General features: G+C 38.4%; 1 protein-coding gene and 1 non-coding gene across 2 annotated transcripts in view; one reads left to right on the top strand and one right to left on the bottom strand.

Moving 5' to 3' along the window:
• RBPJ (recombination signal binding protein for immunoglobulin kappa J region) overlaps positions 1-19,159 on the bottom strand; it is a 112,989-nt gene that overhangs the window by 75,063 nt on the left and 18,767 nt on the right. The window lies entirely within an intron of this gene.
• LOC138082497 (U6 spliceosomal RNA) lies at positions 5,287-5,393 on the top strand. The gene has a single exon (XR_011145124.1). It is a non-coding gene; the product is annotated as a U6 spliceosomal RNA (small nuclear RNA).

Here is a 19,159-nt window from a genome sequence, read left to right as displayed (position 1 = left end):
TACAGTTAGTTCCTCTCTTACACAGGAAGAATAATGTGAATCACTGAGAACTAAGGGAGGCTTTAAATACAGCAGATAATAAAGAATAAAAGCTCAATGTTTACTCATTATCTCATTTTTCATAATCTCATTTTATTGGGGAGAAAACTGACAGTCTGTGGTCAAGTGATTGACCCAAGAAAACACACAGTATGAGAAAAGAACCAGGATTTAAGTCTAGACCCTCCAGCTGGAATTTCAACACTTTTTCTACACAATATTGTCGTAAATATTATTGGAGAAGTGGTACTAGGGCTAACACTGCTGATAATATGCCAGGAACTAAGCTAGGGACGTGTGTGTGCATGCGCTAAGTCACTTTATTTACATCTCACTCTGCGCCACTCTACGTACTGTAACCTGCCAGGCTTCTCTGTCCTGGGATTCTCCAGATAAGAATACTGGAGTGGGTTTGCCATGCCCTCCTCCAGGGGATCTTCCCAACCCAGGGATCGAACCCGCATCTCTTTTATCTCTTGCAGTGGAAGGCAGGTTCTTTACCAGTAGCAACACCTAAGAAGCCTCATGCTAGGAACCTAATGGTATTTTATTTCATCCTGATCTAAGACTGACTAGTTGCCTCTTTTACAGACTGAGGCTCCTGGAGATCTGAGCACTAATTTATTCAACATAATGCATCAGAGACTCAAAGTGGTTGGGCTAATATTCTCTCTCATGTGTCCAACTTTAAAACCCACACTCATGTTGCTATGCTGATCTATCTCCCAGAAGCAATCAGAAGAAATCAAGTCCAACACTGAAGCTTTATTCTTCAACCTGGCTGATACAACAACAATCTAATTTTATAAATGCATCTTAACCAAAATGTAGGCAGTGTATATAAATAGATTTTTTTATCTATAATTTAGCAAGAGACTATATGCACATTCACTAAAGCCACTAAGAAGGATTAGAATCATATTTAATTGCTCAAGTCAGAAAGTTCATTTGATTCCTACAAATGAGATCCAGGTTGTTCATGAACTTACACACACAAAAGATCTTTTAAAGCTGACTTGTAAATCGTAGTAGTTATCAATATAAATTTTGGTTGATAAAACAAAAACAAGCATGAAATTTATTTCCCTTAAGAAGCTGTACTGCCATGTTTCCCCATGGACTGCTCCCAGTCTTAGCCTCATGATGAGCAAATCATGTACTAGCTGAGGATATTCAGTCAAATATCAGTTAATTTTTCTATACAGAAAACAGGACCTATTTATAGCACAGGGAACTCTATTCAATACTCTGCAATAACCTAAATGGCAAAAGAATCTGAAAAACAGATACATGTATATGTATATGGGGCTTCCCCAATGGCTCAGTGGTAAAGAACTGCCTGTAATGAAGGAGACCCAGTTCCATCCCTGGGCTGGTAAGATCCCCTGGAGAAGGAAATGGCAACCCACTCCAGTATTCTTGACTGGGAAAATCCCACGAAGAGAGAAGCCCGGCAAGCTACTGTCCATAGGGTCCCAAAGAGTCCGACACAACTGAGCTCACACACCATGTATGTATAACCAAAACGTTTTGTTGTCCATCTGAAACTAGCACAATAATGTACATCAACTATACTCCAATATAAAAGCTAAAAAAATACTCCAAAGACTTTATCGGTCACATACTGTTTTACAGCATCCCAAATTTTATTACTCTCAAACCACCAGAAATCTCAACAGAAAACTTTTAAAAGATCATCAAAAGGTATTACAGAAACTTGCCAGCTTTTAAAACATACCTAGGTAGGCTTATTTTAGGAGAAACTTGAGTTTGGGACTTCCCTGGGTGGTCCAGTGGTTAAGAATCCACCTTGCAATGCAGGGGACATGGGTTCAATCCCTGGTCGGAGAACTAAGAGTCCATATGCTAAGGAACAACTAAGCCCATGAGCTACAACTAAGAGCCAACACAGCCAAATCGAATTAAAATCTGAAGATTAAGAAAAAAAAAGAAAGAAAGAACCCGAGTTGTGTTGAGGGAAGAACACAATATTAGGATGTATGAAGGAAAAAAGGTGCTGGGTTTGGTTTAACTGGACATATGCAGCAGCTCCTCCTTGCTCCAGTTTCTGGTGTCCTCCAGACGACGTTTGTTCTAGCCACACTGGACATCTGTACACTGCTCAGGACACACCATGGTGTTTCCGATCTCTGGACCTTTGCCCCACCCTTCCATACCCACAAACTGCAGTAGTAGTGGGCAAAACAGAATTTAATGTCACATGACATTTAACAAGAAAAGAATAAAGGGGAGGTGAAATAGGTGAGACAACAAGTTAAAAAACTTTTTAATGTTTTCAGTGCCTACAATAGATGACATACTACATGCTGAGCTAAGTTAGTGTTTTTACATAAATTCTCACAGGCTATTATATATAAGAAATTTTTAAGAAGAAAAGTTCTAAATACTGAGTTGATGATGCAATGTGTTTTTAATTAGATACGATAATTTGGGGAATGTGTTTTACAGAACTTTAATTTTAAATGAGTTGTCAATCAAGTACTGAGAAATAGTCCTCTTAAATAATGACAGCAAAGTAACCACTGCTATTATCTAAAGTATGAAAATCATGTATTCTAGGGATTTAAGTTCTAAGCTCCTTTTTGCCAGTGCTAATAAAGGTCTCAATTCTAAAGCTAAATCTGGTTTGAGCAACTTTCAAAGAATCTTTCCAAGAATGATAAACTATTCCAATTCCCATCTTGATAGTAACTCCTTTTCCAATTAAACACTGGAGGCCAGGGGACTTCACCTATAGCTAAGAGGTTAAATTCAAGATCAGTGAGACCCACTAACTAAAAGACATTTGAGATCTAGCAATTCTGGAAGATGCAATATTCAGCTAATTTTACTTGTGAGGAGTTCCCAAATGGGGAAGCACTTTTCTCAAAATATATATCCTAATTTTCAGCAACATCATTAAAAATGAGCTAAGTGCCTGCTGCTACTGCTCTTAAAGTGACAAACACCCAGGGGTCAACTGGAATATGGTTGAATTTTTTGCTAGAAATCTAGATGGCACAGTATGGACAAATATAATTTAAATATAAACACACACATGCATACATACACACACAACTATCCTTTTTCAAATAGATTACGTGTTAGCAAGTTGTTACCTGTCTAAGCTAGGAGGGTGGGGAAAATGAACAGGGAGATGGAAGGTACATTGTTCAAGTGCTGAGTAAAGGACATTAGGAAGGAAAAGTAGTAATACAGTAAATCAGCTCATAAAAACTACTAGACACTCAAAACAGGCAGATACAGCCATCAACAGACGTTTCTTTCCCTTCCAGGATATGAGAGGAAACTAAGGAAGAAACACTAAAGAGTCTGAACCAAATTTACCTCTACTTTCTTTAAGCTATATACTTACAAAAATGGTTATGAGTGAATTGAGTTTCTCCATATCATTTTGTTTCTCCTTCAGTTTACTTGCTTAGGTCTCTTTTTGTTTAAAATAAAATATAAATTTTGGTGGCTTGAAAAACTGTGTGGTCATGAGTGTAAAAGAATGTGCTGATCAAGTTCTGGACTTGGCAGTGAAGAGACATAGGTGAAATTCACTGGAAGGGTAATTTCTGACCGATCACAACTTCTCTGTAGATAATAACAGAGTAAAATTGCAATAATAATGCTTAAATGCTGCTTAAATGTGAAAGTACTTAGATCACTGCCCATTAGAGTAAAGCATAAACATTACTGATTTTGAAGGCACAATCTGATAATCAGTTACCACTAATGCCACAATTCTAAAGTCAAAACAAAACATTTTCCTGTAAATTTTTTATTTAATGTTCACGAAATACTTATGTTTGTTTTAAATTTTTCACACTTTTATGTTTATTTCAATTATGTGAATGATGATCCAATCTGTGGCTCTAATTCATGCCTTCAAGCATTTTCCTTTCTCTTGATAAATTCATTAATTCAACAAATATTTTAACATCTACAATGTGCCACCCCTTTTTAAAGTACTGAGAATATCTTTGTGTATACATGAAGACCAAAATCCTTGGCAGCAGTTTACAATGTATTGATAATTAGAACGTTGCTGCTACTGCTGCTAAGTCGCTTCAATCGTGTCCGACTCTGTGCAACCCCATAGACGGCAGCCCACCAAGCTCCCCGGTCCCTGTGATTTTCCAGGCAAGAACACTGGAGTGGGTTGCCATTTCCTTCTCCAATGCATGAAAGTGAAAAGTGAAAGGGAAGTCACTCAGTGGTGCCCGACTCTTCAGGACCCCATGGAGTTAGACAGTGGTAAACACTATGGACAGAACAGAAGGAAAGGATAAGGGAGACAGGGGGTGAGGTATACAATTTTAAATAAGCCCTTAATGAGGTAATATTTGAGCAAAGATCTGAAGGAGGTGATGAAAGGAAGATTTCCTGCAAAGGGAATAAACAGCAGGTCCAAGGGCCCCAAAGCAGGAGTGTTTTGGTGAGAAACAGGTTTCAAGAGAAGGTTATTAGGAGACAAGAGGTTATGGGAGTTTGTGTGAGTACGGGTTGGGGTGTACATGTACATGTTGTAGGGAACATCAGGAAGGTCTTGAGCTTTTTACTCCAAATTCTGAGTCAAAGAAGATGAAGATCTGAAGAGAGGAAGGTCAGCATGAACTTGGCTGCGGAGCAGAGAAAGAGAAAAGGCATAAGGGAAGAAGCAGAAGAATCTAGTTAAGAGGCTATGGTGACTATGTAGATTAAAGATGACAAAGCCTCACACAGGATAGAAGCTGTTTGAAGTTTCAGAACCTCTGGACATATTTTAAAGACAAAACCAACCACACCTGATGATACTCTGGATCATGGAGATGAAGCAAAAAGAGGACTAGGACAATGGTGACTCCAAGGTTTCTAGCCTAAGTGACCCAAAGGATGGAGTTACTTCATGACATGAGGAAAACCTAAGGAGAAGATGAGGGGGGTTTTCATTTCTTAATTTTGTATCTGTATGAGACTGTGGTTGTTTACCAAACTTTCAGTGATGTAAGTTATCATTATGCTGCATACCGTAAACTCATATAAGCTATATGTCAATTATATCTCAATAAAACTGAGAGACAAAATACATTAGGAAAAAAGAAGGGGGTTTTGGTAGTTCAGTTTAGATATAATAAATTGTACATGCTCAGATTTACTACAATTTATCAGAACTTTCTGCAGAGTAGGGTGATATGATGAGTCAGGTTAGTCTATTTAGTTCTTGGTTGCAGTTCAAATTTTTTAAAAATGAGGTAAATGGTGTTCACACTGGCAGCACACATACCAAAACTGGAATGATACAGAGAAGATTAGCATGGCCCCTGCACAAGGATGACACGCAAATTCATGAAGCACTCCATATTTAAAAAAACAACCAAAACCGGGGGTAAATGTATTATTTATTAAACAACTGTTCTAGTAATATCAGTATTTTAATTATGCATCTTCTTGCCATCTATATCTGTCAATGTTAAATAAGCAATAATGCGATAAACATATTTAAGAAAATCTCTATTTATAGAGACTAACTTGAAGAGAGACAATCCAAGCAAGCAGAGGTTAAAATAATAAAGGCAATCTCAGCTAAGAACAGGAGCCTATTATCTGATGCTCACCAGTCACCAAAATGCTTCTCAGTCTCAATCCTATGGATTAGAAGGAAATTTAACAGACAACAGATAAGAAGTGCTTTCCACTTGACACTAAGCATCTCATTTAAATTACCAACTACCTTCCAGCAGCTCATGAGGCTGAAAGGAGTTATTAAAGCTAAAGAATGGTCCTATAACTTTAGCCATCCTAGAAAGAACTAGTTTGAAAGTCCCTAAGGACTTCTTTTCATCCATTGCTTTAATTTTCCATCACCATGCTTCACCTACATTTTGTGTTCTCTTCATCCTCTTCCATTTTCTAATGCCAAGTGTTATAAAAGTTTGATGTACAGCAATCTGTTTAGGTATATATTTTAATAGGAAAGGAACATGAAAGAAAATCATGTATTAAAGAGTTCTAAAACGTGACACGTTTCTGAGATGGAATTGTGTTGAAATGTATTAATAGAAGTCACATTTTCAGGCTGTAGGCCTAGAATTACAACTCCGCTAAACAGAAAAGAACTGCAGAGAATCTGGGAAGTATGTGTTTTCTAGGGAGAAATGTATAAAAAGAGAAAGGAACCTCTGATATACACTTGATATTCTTGATAGTTCTGTGATATTCTCACCTCTCATTTTAACTTCAATTAGAAAATTACTGCCACAAAGTATCAAGATTTTAGACACTTTCACAATTCAGCTCAGTTCAGTTCAGTCACTCAGTCATGTCCGACTCTCCACGACATGTCCGACTCTCCACAACCCCATGAACTGCAGCACACCAGGCCTCCCTGTGCATCACCAATTCACGTCCGACAAGTCGGTGGTGCCATCCAGCCATCTCATCCTCTGTCATCCCCTTCTCCTCCTGCCCCCAATCCCTCCCAGCATCAGAGTCTTTTCCAATGAGTCAACTCTTCGCATGAGGTGGCCAAAGTACTGGAGTTTCAGCTTCAGCATCAGTCCTTCCAAAGAACACCCAGGACTGGTCTCCTTTAGGATGGACTGGCTGGACAGGTTGTAACTCCTCCCTATTTTAGGTTTCATTTATCAACCAAGTTATTTCATCTGATGCAGGGGCTGTTTTCTTTCACCTATCTAATAGTTTAAATTCTTCAAACAGTTCTTAAATCAATCATGTAATACTAGAACATGTATTACAACACCATCTCTGTTTTGGGCACTTCAGGGTGTACATAATTTTGTATATTTTACTAATCGCCACAATTCTCCAATGATTATATTTAAAACCTCAAGTCATCTATGTCCAGTCTAACATTATATTATACCTTTGATCACTGTGGTGTCCACCACTAGTAGGATAAGCATTTTAAGTCATTTTTCCAACAGCCATAATATATTTGAGTTGTAAAAAGTAAACTCGTCCCTGTGGCAGCAAACACTATTTCCAAACAGTGGGTCTCTACAGGAGTGTACTGCTTTGCATAGTTTTATCAAATTCGATTTTACCGTATCCACTTTTCAATAACAAACAAAAAACCCAAGATTCCTCCCACCAAAAACCAATAAACAGTTCAAACAAATGCAACCCAAATGTCTACCAGGAGATGGATGGATTTTTAAAATGTGGTAGTACACGCATACAATTAAACACTATTCTACCTTAAAAAGGCAGGAAATTCTGACACATGCTACAACATGGATGAACCTTGAAGATCTCGTGTTAAGTGAAATAAGCCACAAAAGGAGACTACTGTATGACTCCACTCACATGGGGTGCCTAGAGCAGTCAAATTTCAGACAGAAAGCAGAATGGTAGTTACCAAGCGCTCAAGGTAAGGGGGAACAGAGTTAATTTACGGGTTCAGAGTTTCATTTTAGGAAGGTGGAAAAAGTTCTGAAGACGGATGGTAGTGACAGCTGCATAACGATATGAATGCACCTAATGCCACTGAACTGTGCAGCCAAAAATGGTTAAAAAAGTCAGTCTTATTTTACATACATTTTGCTGCAATTAAAAAAACTGAAGACACCTCGTGCAAATACATCAACAGTGGATAGTAAATTATCTTCCTTATATTTTAAGAAACTTTCCCTTTATCACAAATCTATTTCTCCTTCTATTTTTGTAAATGGTGCCAGGAAAATTCCTTTTTGTTTTTTTTTGCTACACTACATGGCTTGCAGAATCTTAGTTCCCCGATCAGGGATGCCCAGGCCCACCAAATCCTAACCACTGGACCACCAGGGAATTCCCAAGAAAAGTAATTCTAAATGTACACTAAAAACTCAAGAATCATGAGCTTTTTAAAGTAAACATTATACTATATAAATACAGTAATATGAGCCCACCTGCCCTGAAGAAAACCCAAACTACATTCATATACTTTTATATGCATTTAGATACATGGAAAATTGGAAGAATATATCTCAAAATTTTAAAACTGGTTACCTCTGGGGAAGGAAGCAGAACTAGAGGCTTCTAAATTATCATAATAATGATATAAGAATATATTCTCATTTTAATTGTGTAACATTCCAAATGGGTTACAAACAGGCACAAGAGATACACAGATAATCTCTCTCATTCCTGATCTACCTGGCCTAATCTAGTTCCTACTCTAGTTACCCAAAGAGACAAAATTTAACTGAATGGCAGTGGCTACGCAGAACAGAAGCACAAGCAGCCTAACTTGGCACAGATCTACAGTGGCCCAGGCTCCCTAAAGACATTCACGGTTGCCAGTGACACACTTCTCAGGCCCAGTCTAGCAGAGCTGACTAGACAGCCACATTTTCACTCAGCCACTACTTAGTCTTACCCTTCTACTGATTCTGTTTTCTTCCATCTAAAGGAATCTTTACAAACACTGGGCACTTGCAGTTTTTAAATTAATCTGTCTCCTACAAGAACCACGTGTCCTGACAGGGAGGGTCAGAGAACAGACAGTATCCTACCTATTCCTGAACAAAATATCCTGCCTCCAGATTTCCAGAACTCATCTTTCTCTAGCATAATTTGAAAGTTTAAGGGAATTCCCTGGCAGTCCAGTGTTTAGGACTTGGCACTTTCACTGTTCGAGGGCTTAGGTTCAAGTCCTGGTCAGGGAACTAAGATCCCAAACTAAGATCCCAAGCCAAATGGCATAGCAAGGAGGGAGGAAAAAAAGGTTTTAAAATAATAAGAGTAAGAAATCCTTCACAAAGCCATTGATGAAATCCCCAGTCCTAAGTAATCATTCCTTATTTTTATGTACTTGCAAAATGTCTCTATTATGGGAGCCACCATGTTCTACTTTATACTAGCTATGAGCACAGCTGGATTCCCCAGTAAGGCACAAAGACTGAACTCTCTTGACTCATCTTTTATAAACTTAAGTTGTTCAAAGATATTACCTGTAACAGGAGAAATGACTCCTTTTCTTCAAGAAAAGAACAGAATTTGAACATAGTTCCGTGCATGATACTAGGTACTAGCTCACAGACATGATGTTCAATTTCAGAATAACATTGTCAATAAGCAATTTCAAATCAAAAAAGAAGGATCAATGAGAAGAAGTCTTACAAATTTCCATTTCAACTTATTTGGTTAACTGAAAGCTTTGAGTTGAAAGAGAGATTATAATCACACAAACCACTACAAGTCACTGGCCAAAAGTAGTAAAGAACTTTTTAGTGGCACTTAAGCAGAAAAGAAGTTCATCTCCTTCACAACTAAAGGGAAAAAATCTGTTTGTATCCCCTTTACATCACATAAGCCTAAATACAATTACAGCTTCTGCATGTTCTGATTATTTTACCATTTTCCTATGTAAAACTTGGTCAAAAAAATGAAAACACAAATCTCATTTATCATATATTTTGTGTCTATTTTCCTTGTGACCCACATTTGACAGTATGAACAAAATCCTGCCTTCTTGTAAGTATTTAATATTAAGTAAAATTGATAAGCATCTAAAAATCATTTGAGAAATGTTAAACTTGCTGAAAATATTCCTTGGTAGTGGGATATGCTATGCTTTGCTCCAAATAGTATTATGAATCATAAATGACAACTGCCAATAAGAGCAATACTTAGTAAATATGGTGTGTAAAAAAGACTGTCAGGTCTTATCTCCTTTATTTACAACCAAACTTCCATGGGCAGGTACAATAAATTAGTCCCACTTTACAGAAACAGAAATTGAGGTTTAAAGAAGTCTAGTAACTTGCAAGAAAATTATGTTTAAGAGGTATAGCCAGAGTTCAAAGCTAGATCTTCCTGACTTCAAAACTATTCCAGTTGATCCTTGAACAACACGGTTTGAACTGTGCGGGTCCAGTTATACAGGGATTTTTTTTTTTTCCTCCAATAAACATGCACTATAGTACCACAAGATCCATGGCTGGATGAATCTGAGGATGAGCAACTATGGGTACAGAGAGCTGAAACGCAAAGTTTCGTGGGGATTCTCCACTGCACAGGGGTCTGACGCCACTAACCCCCAAGTTGTTCAAGGATCAACTGAATTCACCTGCCTCTCATCCTACACATTTAACAAATTATATCCAAATAAGTCTGTTCTGCTACAATGTATGTTTCTTTGCTGTGAATTACTTCTTAGGCAACTACAAACAGTTTGGAATGATGTTGGTGTAAAAGGAATTCATGATGCTTCATACACTGTTTTTCCTAGCATATTAAATGTTTTAAGCCAACTGAGGAAAGCTTTTTACAAACAAACATAAAAGCTTAGTAACAGATGAATATTTTAAGGAAAAAGCTATGAAAATCTACAAAAGTACTTTTCTTTCTTATAAGTAGTTGGTTTACTGGCTTCAGTAATGTTCTTTCAGTTTGGGTCAACCTATCTGCCAAAGCTGCCTGTGCAAATGAAGCAAAAAAAAACACAACAACAAACCTTCCAGTAATAAAACAATGGATTAATGAAGAACGCTACACATAAAATTATAAAATTAATTTTTCATTTTAATGAAGATAGCCTCTTAGAAGCAATGCCCTTCCACGACCTACAACTAGAAGAGGCTGAGCCTAATGTTTGATTCCAAATGCTAGTCTTTTTATTATTGGGATTGCTATTATTTTTAGTTATTATCCAAGATCAGAGTTTCAGGAAATTTTACTAGTCTGTCTCAACTCTTTTTTTGCCCAGAAGCTTAGTCCTTTCATTGCACAAATCTGCAAATCTCAAGTTTTGTCAAGCTACATAGTCGTCCCTCAGTATTTGCAGGTGATTGTTCCAGGACCCTCTCAGATACCAAAATCTGTGGATGCCCAAATCCCATATAAAAAATAACATAGTATTTGCATAAAACCTATGTATATCCTCATCTCTAGATTACTTGTAATACCTAATATAATGTGAAAAGAAAGTGAAAGTGTTAGTTGCTCAGTCATGTCTGACTCTGCAACTCCATGCACTGTAGCCCACCAGACTCCTCACTGCATGGAATTTTAAAGACAAGAATACTGGAGGGGGTTGCCACTTCCTTCTCCAGGGGACCTTCCTGACCGAGGGATGGAACCCGGGTCCTCCTACATTGCAGACAGACTTTTTACCATCTCAGCTTCCAGGGAAGCCACCTTTTTCCAATGAAATACAATGCATATATCCATAAATACTATATAAAAAGCTCTGCCAGCAAGTGGCAAATTCAAATTTTGCTTTTTAGGAACTTTTGGAATTTCTTCCCACAAAATGGTTTTGAGTCACGATTGACCTTTCAGATGCAGAATCTGCGGGTACAAAGTGAAAGTGTCAGTCACTGTCATGTCCTACTGTTTACAACCCCAAGGACTGCAGCCCGCCAGGCACCTCTGTCCATGGAATTCTCCAGGCAAGAATACTGGAGTGGGTTGCCATCTCCTTCTCTCTCCTTTCTCTACCCGACCAGGGATTGAACCTGGGTCTCCGGCAATGCAGGCAGATTCTTTACTGTCTGAGCCACCAGGCAAGTTTGACAGCAACTCCAGTGTGCATTAGACAAAACATTCCTTATGAACCTTTAGTATATGGACTGACTAAAATGCCACGGATAGTTTTTTGTGAGGTAAACTCCAATGCTACAGAGAAAATAATGTGTTAAAACTGTTCCATTAGGAGTAAAATGCAGCAAGAATGATTAATGCTACTTTGATGTTTTGTTATTGATCTTTAAACAAAGATCAATGTAGACAAGAGAAACACATATACCTCAACACAGCTCTTAGTGGACTTCATTTCTTAACAACTAGAGAAGATGATCCTATGGAGAATGATTCTACTGAATAATCTAAGGCTATTCAGCTTACATGTATTTCCAAAGCTATAAATACAGCATCAAAACAAAAAGCTCACATAGAAAGATATAGTTTGCCTAGAAAACAGGTCATATAAAATATATATTTTCATACAGTTGCCCAGAATTTATTGTTTATAACAAAGCATTCTTGGAAAAAATTACTCAAGTGATACCTGGAGACCCAAGTTAAGTGACTAAATATAGGTTTAGGTTCTGATAACGAATTCCCACACGAACAAACAATCCCCTGATCACCAGAAAAGTGTCCTACAACTCAACTCAATTCTGACACTACCTACTGAGATTTGCATAAAACCTATGCACATCCTCATCTCTAGATTACTTATAATACCTAATACAATGTGAAAAGAAAGTTAAAATGTTAGTTGCTCAGTCATGTCTGACTCTTCGCAACTCCATGCACTGTAGCCCACCAGACCTCCATGCATGGGATTTTAAAGACAAGAATACTGGATCGAACTCTGGTTTCAGAGGTTCCAATGACCTCCACCTTGGGTTTCAGAAGCCAGCCTCAAGACCAGGTTATTACCTGTGTTTCTGACCAATCAGCTATACAGATCAGAGGTTCCCATGACCCCCTCCTTCAGTTCAGTTCAGTCGCTCAGTTATGTCCAACTCTTTGCAACCCCATGGACTGCAGCATGTCCTCCCTGGATGACTAATTTGCTGGAGTGGCTCACACTTACTACATTCAGCTCAGCTCAGTTCACTCAGTCGTGTCCGGCTCTTGCAACCGCATGGACTCCACCATGCCAGGCCTCCCTGCTCATCACCAACTACCAGAGCTTACTCAAACTCATGTCCATTGAGTCGGTGATGCCATCCAACTATCTCATCCTCTGTCGTCCCCTTCTTCTCCCGCCTTCAATCTTTCCCAGTGTCAGGGTCTTTTCCAACGAGTCAGTTCTTCACATCAGGTGACCAAAGTATTGGAGTTTCAGCTTCAGCATCAGTCCTTCCAATGAATATTCAGGACTGATTTCCTTTACGATGGACTGGTTGGAACTCCTTGTAGTCCAAGGGACTCTCAAGAGTCTTCTCCAACACCACAGTTCAAAAGCATCAATTCTTCAGCTCTCAGCTTTAAGGTCCAACTCTCACATCCCTACATAACTACGGGAAAAACCACAGCTTGGACTAGATGGACCTTTGTTGGCAAAGCAATGTCTCCGCTTTTTAATATGCTGTTTAGGTTGGTCATACCTTCTCTTCCAAGGAGTAAGCATCTTTTTTTAATTTCATGGCTGCAGTCGCCATCTGAATTCTGGAGCTCAAAAAAATAAATTCTGTCACTGTTTCCACTGTTTCCCCATCCATTTGCCATGAAGTGATGGGACCAGATGCCATGATCTTCCTTTTCTGAATGTTGAGTTTTAAGCCAACTTTTCCACTCTCCTCTTTCACTTTCATCAAGAGAGTCTTCAGTTCTTCTTCACTTTCTGCCATAAGTGTTGTGTTATCTGCATATTTGAGGTTATTGATATTTCTCCTGACAATCTTGATTCCAGCTTGTGCTTCATCCAGCCCAGGGTTTCTCATGATGTTCTCTGCATAGAAGTTAAATAAGCAGGGTGACAATATACAGCCTTGACGTACTCCTTTTCCTATTTGGAACCAGTCTGTTGTTCCATGTCCAGTTCTAACTGTTGCTTCCTGACCTGCATAGAGATTTCTCAAGAGGCAGGTCAGATGGTCTGGTATTCCCATCTCTTTCAGAATTTCCCACAGTTTGTTGTGATCCACACAAAGGCTTTGGCATAGTCAATAAAGCAGAAGTACATGTTTTTCTGGAACTCTCTTGCTTTTTTGATGATCCAGCGGATGTTGGCAATTTGATCTCTGGTTCCTCTGCCTTTTCTAAATCCAGCTTGAACATCTGAAAAGTTCACAGTTCCTGTACTGTTGAAGCCCGGCTTGGAGAATTTTGAGCATTACCTTGCTAGAGTGTGAGATGAGTGCAGTCATGCAGTAGTTTGAGCACTCTTTGGCATTGCCTTTCTTTGGGATTGGAATGAAAACTGACCTTTTCCAGTCCTGCTGCTGCTGCTGCTGTCCTGAGTTTTCCAAATTTGCTGGCATATTGAGTGCAGCCCTTTCACAGCAGCATCTTTTAGGATTTGAAATAGCTCAACTGGAATTCCATCACCTTCACTAGCTTTGTTTGCAGTGATGCTTTCTAAGGCCCACTTGGCACTCCAGGATGTCTGGCTCTAGGTGAGTGATCATACCATCATGGTTATCTGGGTCATGAAGATCTTTTTTGTATAGTTCTTCTGTGTATTCCTGCTACCTCTTATATTTTCTGCTTCTGTTAGGTCCATACCATTTCTGTCCTTTACTGTGCCCATCTTTGCACGAAATGTTCCCTTGGTGTCTCTAATTTTCTTGAAGAGATCTCTAGTCTTTCCCATTCTGTTGTTTTCCTCTATTTCTATTTCCTCTATTTCCTCTCCTTGCTATTCTTTGGAACTCTGCATTCAGATGGGTGTATGTTTCCTGTTTTCCTTTGCCTTTCACTTTTTTCTTTTCACAGCTATTTGTAAGGCCTCCTCACACAACCATTTTCCCCTTTTGCATTTCTTCTTCTTGGGGACGGTCTTGATCCCTGCCTCCTGTACAATGTCACGAACCTCTGTCCATAGTTCCTCAGGGACTCTATCAGATCTAATCCCTCGAATCTATTTCTCACTTTCACTGTATAATCGTAAGGGATTTGACTTAGGTCATACCTGAATGGTCTAGTGGTTTTCCCTACGTTCTTCAATTTAAGTCTGAATTTGGCAATAAGGAGTTCATGGTCTGTCAGCTCCCGGTCTTGTTTTTGCTGACTGTATAGAGCTTCTCCGTCTTTGGCTGCAAAGTATATAATCAATCTGATTTCAGTATTTACCATGTCAGTGATGTCCATGTGTAGAGTTACTACAATCTTACTACATTACTGATTTATAATAAAGGATATAACTCAAATTGGAAGAGATGCAAAGGGCAAGAAATGTTATTTAGGAAATTCAATAGGTTTTAGGAGCTCTGAGTCAGGAACTGTGGACAAGACCAAACATGTAAGCAAAATAAATTCTGGTCATCTGATGACCAGATTTATAGAACACAACATCACAGTGGTCAAAAATGTGTTTCTTTTTTCTATTAGTCTTAATGTTATGCCTTCCTATTTCCCTGTTTCTATCTATCTAGTCTCATTATTATGTTTTTCATATCAGGGGTTACACAGTAATCTGTACAGCATTACCACATTTATTGTTTAAATCAACAGAGTTGGGAAGAGAGGTTATGCATTTTAATAGAATAAAGCAAGACAATTTCAAGTAATCATTTAAGTAATCAAAAATTAATATGTAAAACACTTTCATTTACTCCAGGAAAGTTCCCTTCATTACTTCTGACTTGAGCAAATGTAATAAATTAGTTCCTCTTCCATGTGTGCATGGACACTCTGTCCTGCTTGACTCTTCGCGACCCCGTGGACTGTAGCCCTCCAGGCTCCTTTGTCTATGGAGTTTTCCAGGCAAGTATATTGGAATGAGTAGCCATTCCCTTCTCCAGGGGATCTTCTTGACACGGGGACTGAACCCACATCTCTTGAATTGCCTGCACTGGCAGGCTGGTTCTTTACCACTGTGCTACCTGGCAGCGGAACCGGAGATCAAATTGCCAACATCTGCTGGATCATGGAAAAAGGAAGAGGGTTCCAGAAAAACATCTATTTCTGCTTTATTGACTATGCCAAAGACTTTGACTGTGTGGATCACAATAAACTGTGGAAAATTCTGAAAGAGATGGCAATACCAGACCACCTGACCTGCCTTTTGAGAAACCTATATGCAGGTCAGGAAGCAACAGTTAGAACTGGACATGGAACAACAGACTGGTTGCAAATAGGAAAAGGAGTACGTCAAGGCTGTATATTGTCACCCTGCTTATTTAACTTCTATGCAGAGTACATCATGAGAAACGCTGGGCTGGAAGAAACACAAGCTGGAATCAAGACTGCCAGGAGAAATATCAATAACCTCAGATATGCAGATGACACCACCCTTATGGCAGAAAGTGAAGAGGAACTAAAAAGCCTCTTGATGAAAGTGAAAGAGGAGAGTGAAAAAGTTGGCTAAAGCTCAACATTCAGAAAACGAAGATCATGGCATCCGGTCCCATCACTTCATGGGAAATAGATGGGGAAACAGTGGAAACAGTGGCTGACTTTATTTTTTTGGCCTCCAAAATCACTGCAGATGGTGACTGCAGCCATGAAATTAAAAGACGTTTACTCCTTGGAAGGAAAGTGATGACCAACCTAGATAGCATATTCCAAAGCAGAGACATTTCTTTGCCAACAAAAGTCTGTCTAGTCAAGGCTATAGTTTTTCCTGTGGTCATGTATGGATGTAAGAGTTGGACTGTGAAGAAAGCTGAGCGCCCAAGAATTGATGCTTTTGAACTGTGGTGTTGGAGAAGACTCTTGAGAGTCCCTTGGACTGCAAGGAGATCCAACCAATCCATTCTGAAGGAGATCAGTCATGGGTGTTCTTTGGAAGGAATGATGCTAAAGCTGAAACTCCAGTACTTTGGCCACCTCATGTGAAGAGCTGACTCATTGGAAAAGACTCTGATGCTGAGAGGGATTGGGGGCAGGAGGAGAAGGGGACGACAGAGGATGAGATGGCTGGATGGCATCACTGACTCGATGGACGTGAGTCTGAGTGAACTCCGGGAGTTGGTGATGGACAGGGAGGCCTGGCGTGCTGCGATTCATGGGGTCCCAAAGAGTCGGACACGACTGAGTGACTGAACTGAACTGAACCTGTATCATCAATGTAGACTGAAAGTTATTCAAAATCCTGTTTTCTGCCTGCATGACATTCTTTAATCCATCACCATGCAAATCCAGAAACCACACAAGCAAATTATTCCTGTGCATATGTCATCATCTCCCAATTTCACACCTAAAATCTGTTTCCTATATCAAATGATGGAACCTGTAATTAATACCATTGCTCAAACCAGAACATGAGGTTAGCTTTGACTCCTGCCTTCATTTCACACACCATATCTAATCCTGGCACACTTTGCCTCAGGGTCTTTACATCTTCTGTTCCTTCTTCCTCAAACCCTCTGCCACAGACATGCCTCATATTGTCACCTTATCCTTCAGGTCCTTTGCACAAGTGTCCCTATCTCAGAGACCTTCCAAAAACACTTTATCTTGTTGCAACCTCTTCCTGACACTCCTTATCCTATTTCCAGCATTCTTTCTCTTCTAAAGTCCTTATCTCAATAAATATTACACCCGGGATATAGCTGGCACTCAGAAGCTTTGAATATATCACCAGGGCCCCAGCGTGAGGGAACAAGTGGGTTCCACAATGTGAAGGGTTGACAAGGACACCCTCATTGATCTGTTTCAACATATCACAAATTACCTAGTTTAATGACCTGAGCCTACAGAAAACAGGTGAGGGACTTAAGATAATTCATGCAACAAAAGTAGCATTGGAGATAACACTAATAATTTAAGCACACTGAACAGATAAATGGCAAAAGGGTACCTTTTCTTCTTAGTATTCCCTCTTTACCAAGTAAAAATGATTAACCAGATACAATAAGAGTCAAAAGAAAATAAAGATAACTTTTTAAAACACAGATTTACACCTATTACCAACAATAACTTCTCCCTGTGTATAAAATTTGCCCCAATATACTAGCAAATGACAGTGTAAAGCAACAACAATTAGTAAAATACTTAAAATTTTAAGTACTTAAAACATTAACAGATCTCTGGGTTGTGAGCTTTTTCTCTCTGGCAATATTTAAAATCACGGTTTTCAGTTTAGAACTTTGGAAATCACTCAGTTTAGATGCTTCTTTTATGATTTCTTAGAAAATAGTGTACGATAAGAAACACATACCATGGGGAAAAGCTTATTTTTCCCGTAATGGTAGACAAGGCTTAAATGACTTGGGGAATAACATGAACATAAGCCAAAATGTATTTTTCTTTCAGTAAATTACTGTATAACTATACACAGAAAATACTGTTCAAGATTATGTTAGGGAGAAAAACTAGTATTAGAAAAAATTACATACTATAGGATATTTGTCATAAAGTGAATAGTTATGTTTTTCTAATGTGCCTCAGTTTATACAGCCTTTGCTGGCTTCTTGATGAAATGCAAAGATTTCTAAGAAAATACAGGAAAATATCAATATGTTCTCAGCTGCAAATTCATTCTACAGTTAAATATTTACTGACTGCCTTTTACATGACAGGCATTCTTCTAGGTACAAGGCATAGAAAACTGAACAAAAAGACAAGGTGTCTTTAGGAGGGAGATTCTTTACTTATTTAAAACTTTTTATGGAAAATCTAGAATATCATCTGCTATGAGAGTGCCTACTTCACTCAGAATAAAAATTTATATAAAAAGCTTACTGAGATCCCATCACACAAGAAACTTATTCATTTTACCTTTCAATTAGCAAGCAAAGAAAATGACAACGGAATTGTACAAAGTACTACCAGATGTCATGGATATGGTTAATTACACAAAACACTGCAACTTCATGAAATAAGGAGTAACCATGAAAATCTTTTCTACGACATAGAGGTTTGCTCTTCATACAAGAGCTAAGCACCTAACAGGATTGTGAAATCAGACGAATTGCTCATTTTTCTTTACACAAAGAGGTTCCCAAATTGATTACTTTTCCTGTGAAGGCATGGAGCTTCCTGTAGTATGTGATCTGGCAGTTATTTTTGTAAAATTAAAAACATTTAAGGTAAGCATGGCATTTACAGTGGCATTTCAACTATAAAATTACATGATTTGTACAGAAATAAAACAACTTACAACTAGCTCTCTAAATGACTCTCATAAAGTATAAACCAAGATTTTAAAAAAAATAACAATCATATTATATATACAATTTAGAAAAATAATGAAGAAAACTAACTACACTGCTCTCCCTAAAAAATACTTGTAAAATAAAAAGGGGTTCTACCATTCTATTAAAAGTATCTTTAAAATTTTCACCTCATTTGTCTCACAACATGTGAGATTTCTGTACATACTTCATTGTGAATATTAGCAAAGTACATTTCAAATAATTTATTACTACACAATCACATATACTGGGGTATATGTTAACTTTTTACTGATACAGGTAAACAACCGAAAGTCTAGAGACTATAATACAGTACAAAACGAAACAAACTGCTGCAGGAGGCACGCTGCTCTTGTAGTATGCCGATCAAGACCCCA

The sequence above is a fragment of the Capricornis sumatraensis genome, chromosome 7 (assembly GCF_032405125.1).
Source record: "Capricornis sumatraensis isolate serow.1 chromosome 7, serow.2, whole genome shotgun sequence".
NCBI classification, from domain to species: Eukaryota; Metazoa; Chordata; class Mammalia; order Artiodactyla; family Bovidae; genus Capricornis; species Capricornis sumatraensis.
The sequence above is the reverse complement of the archived record's forward strand: the minus strand, read 5'-3'. Positions and strand labels throughout refer to the sequence as shown.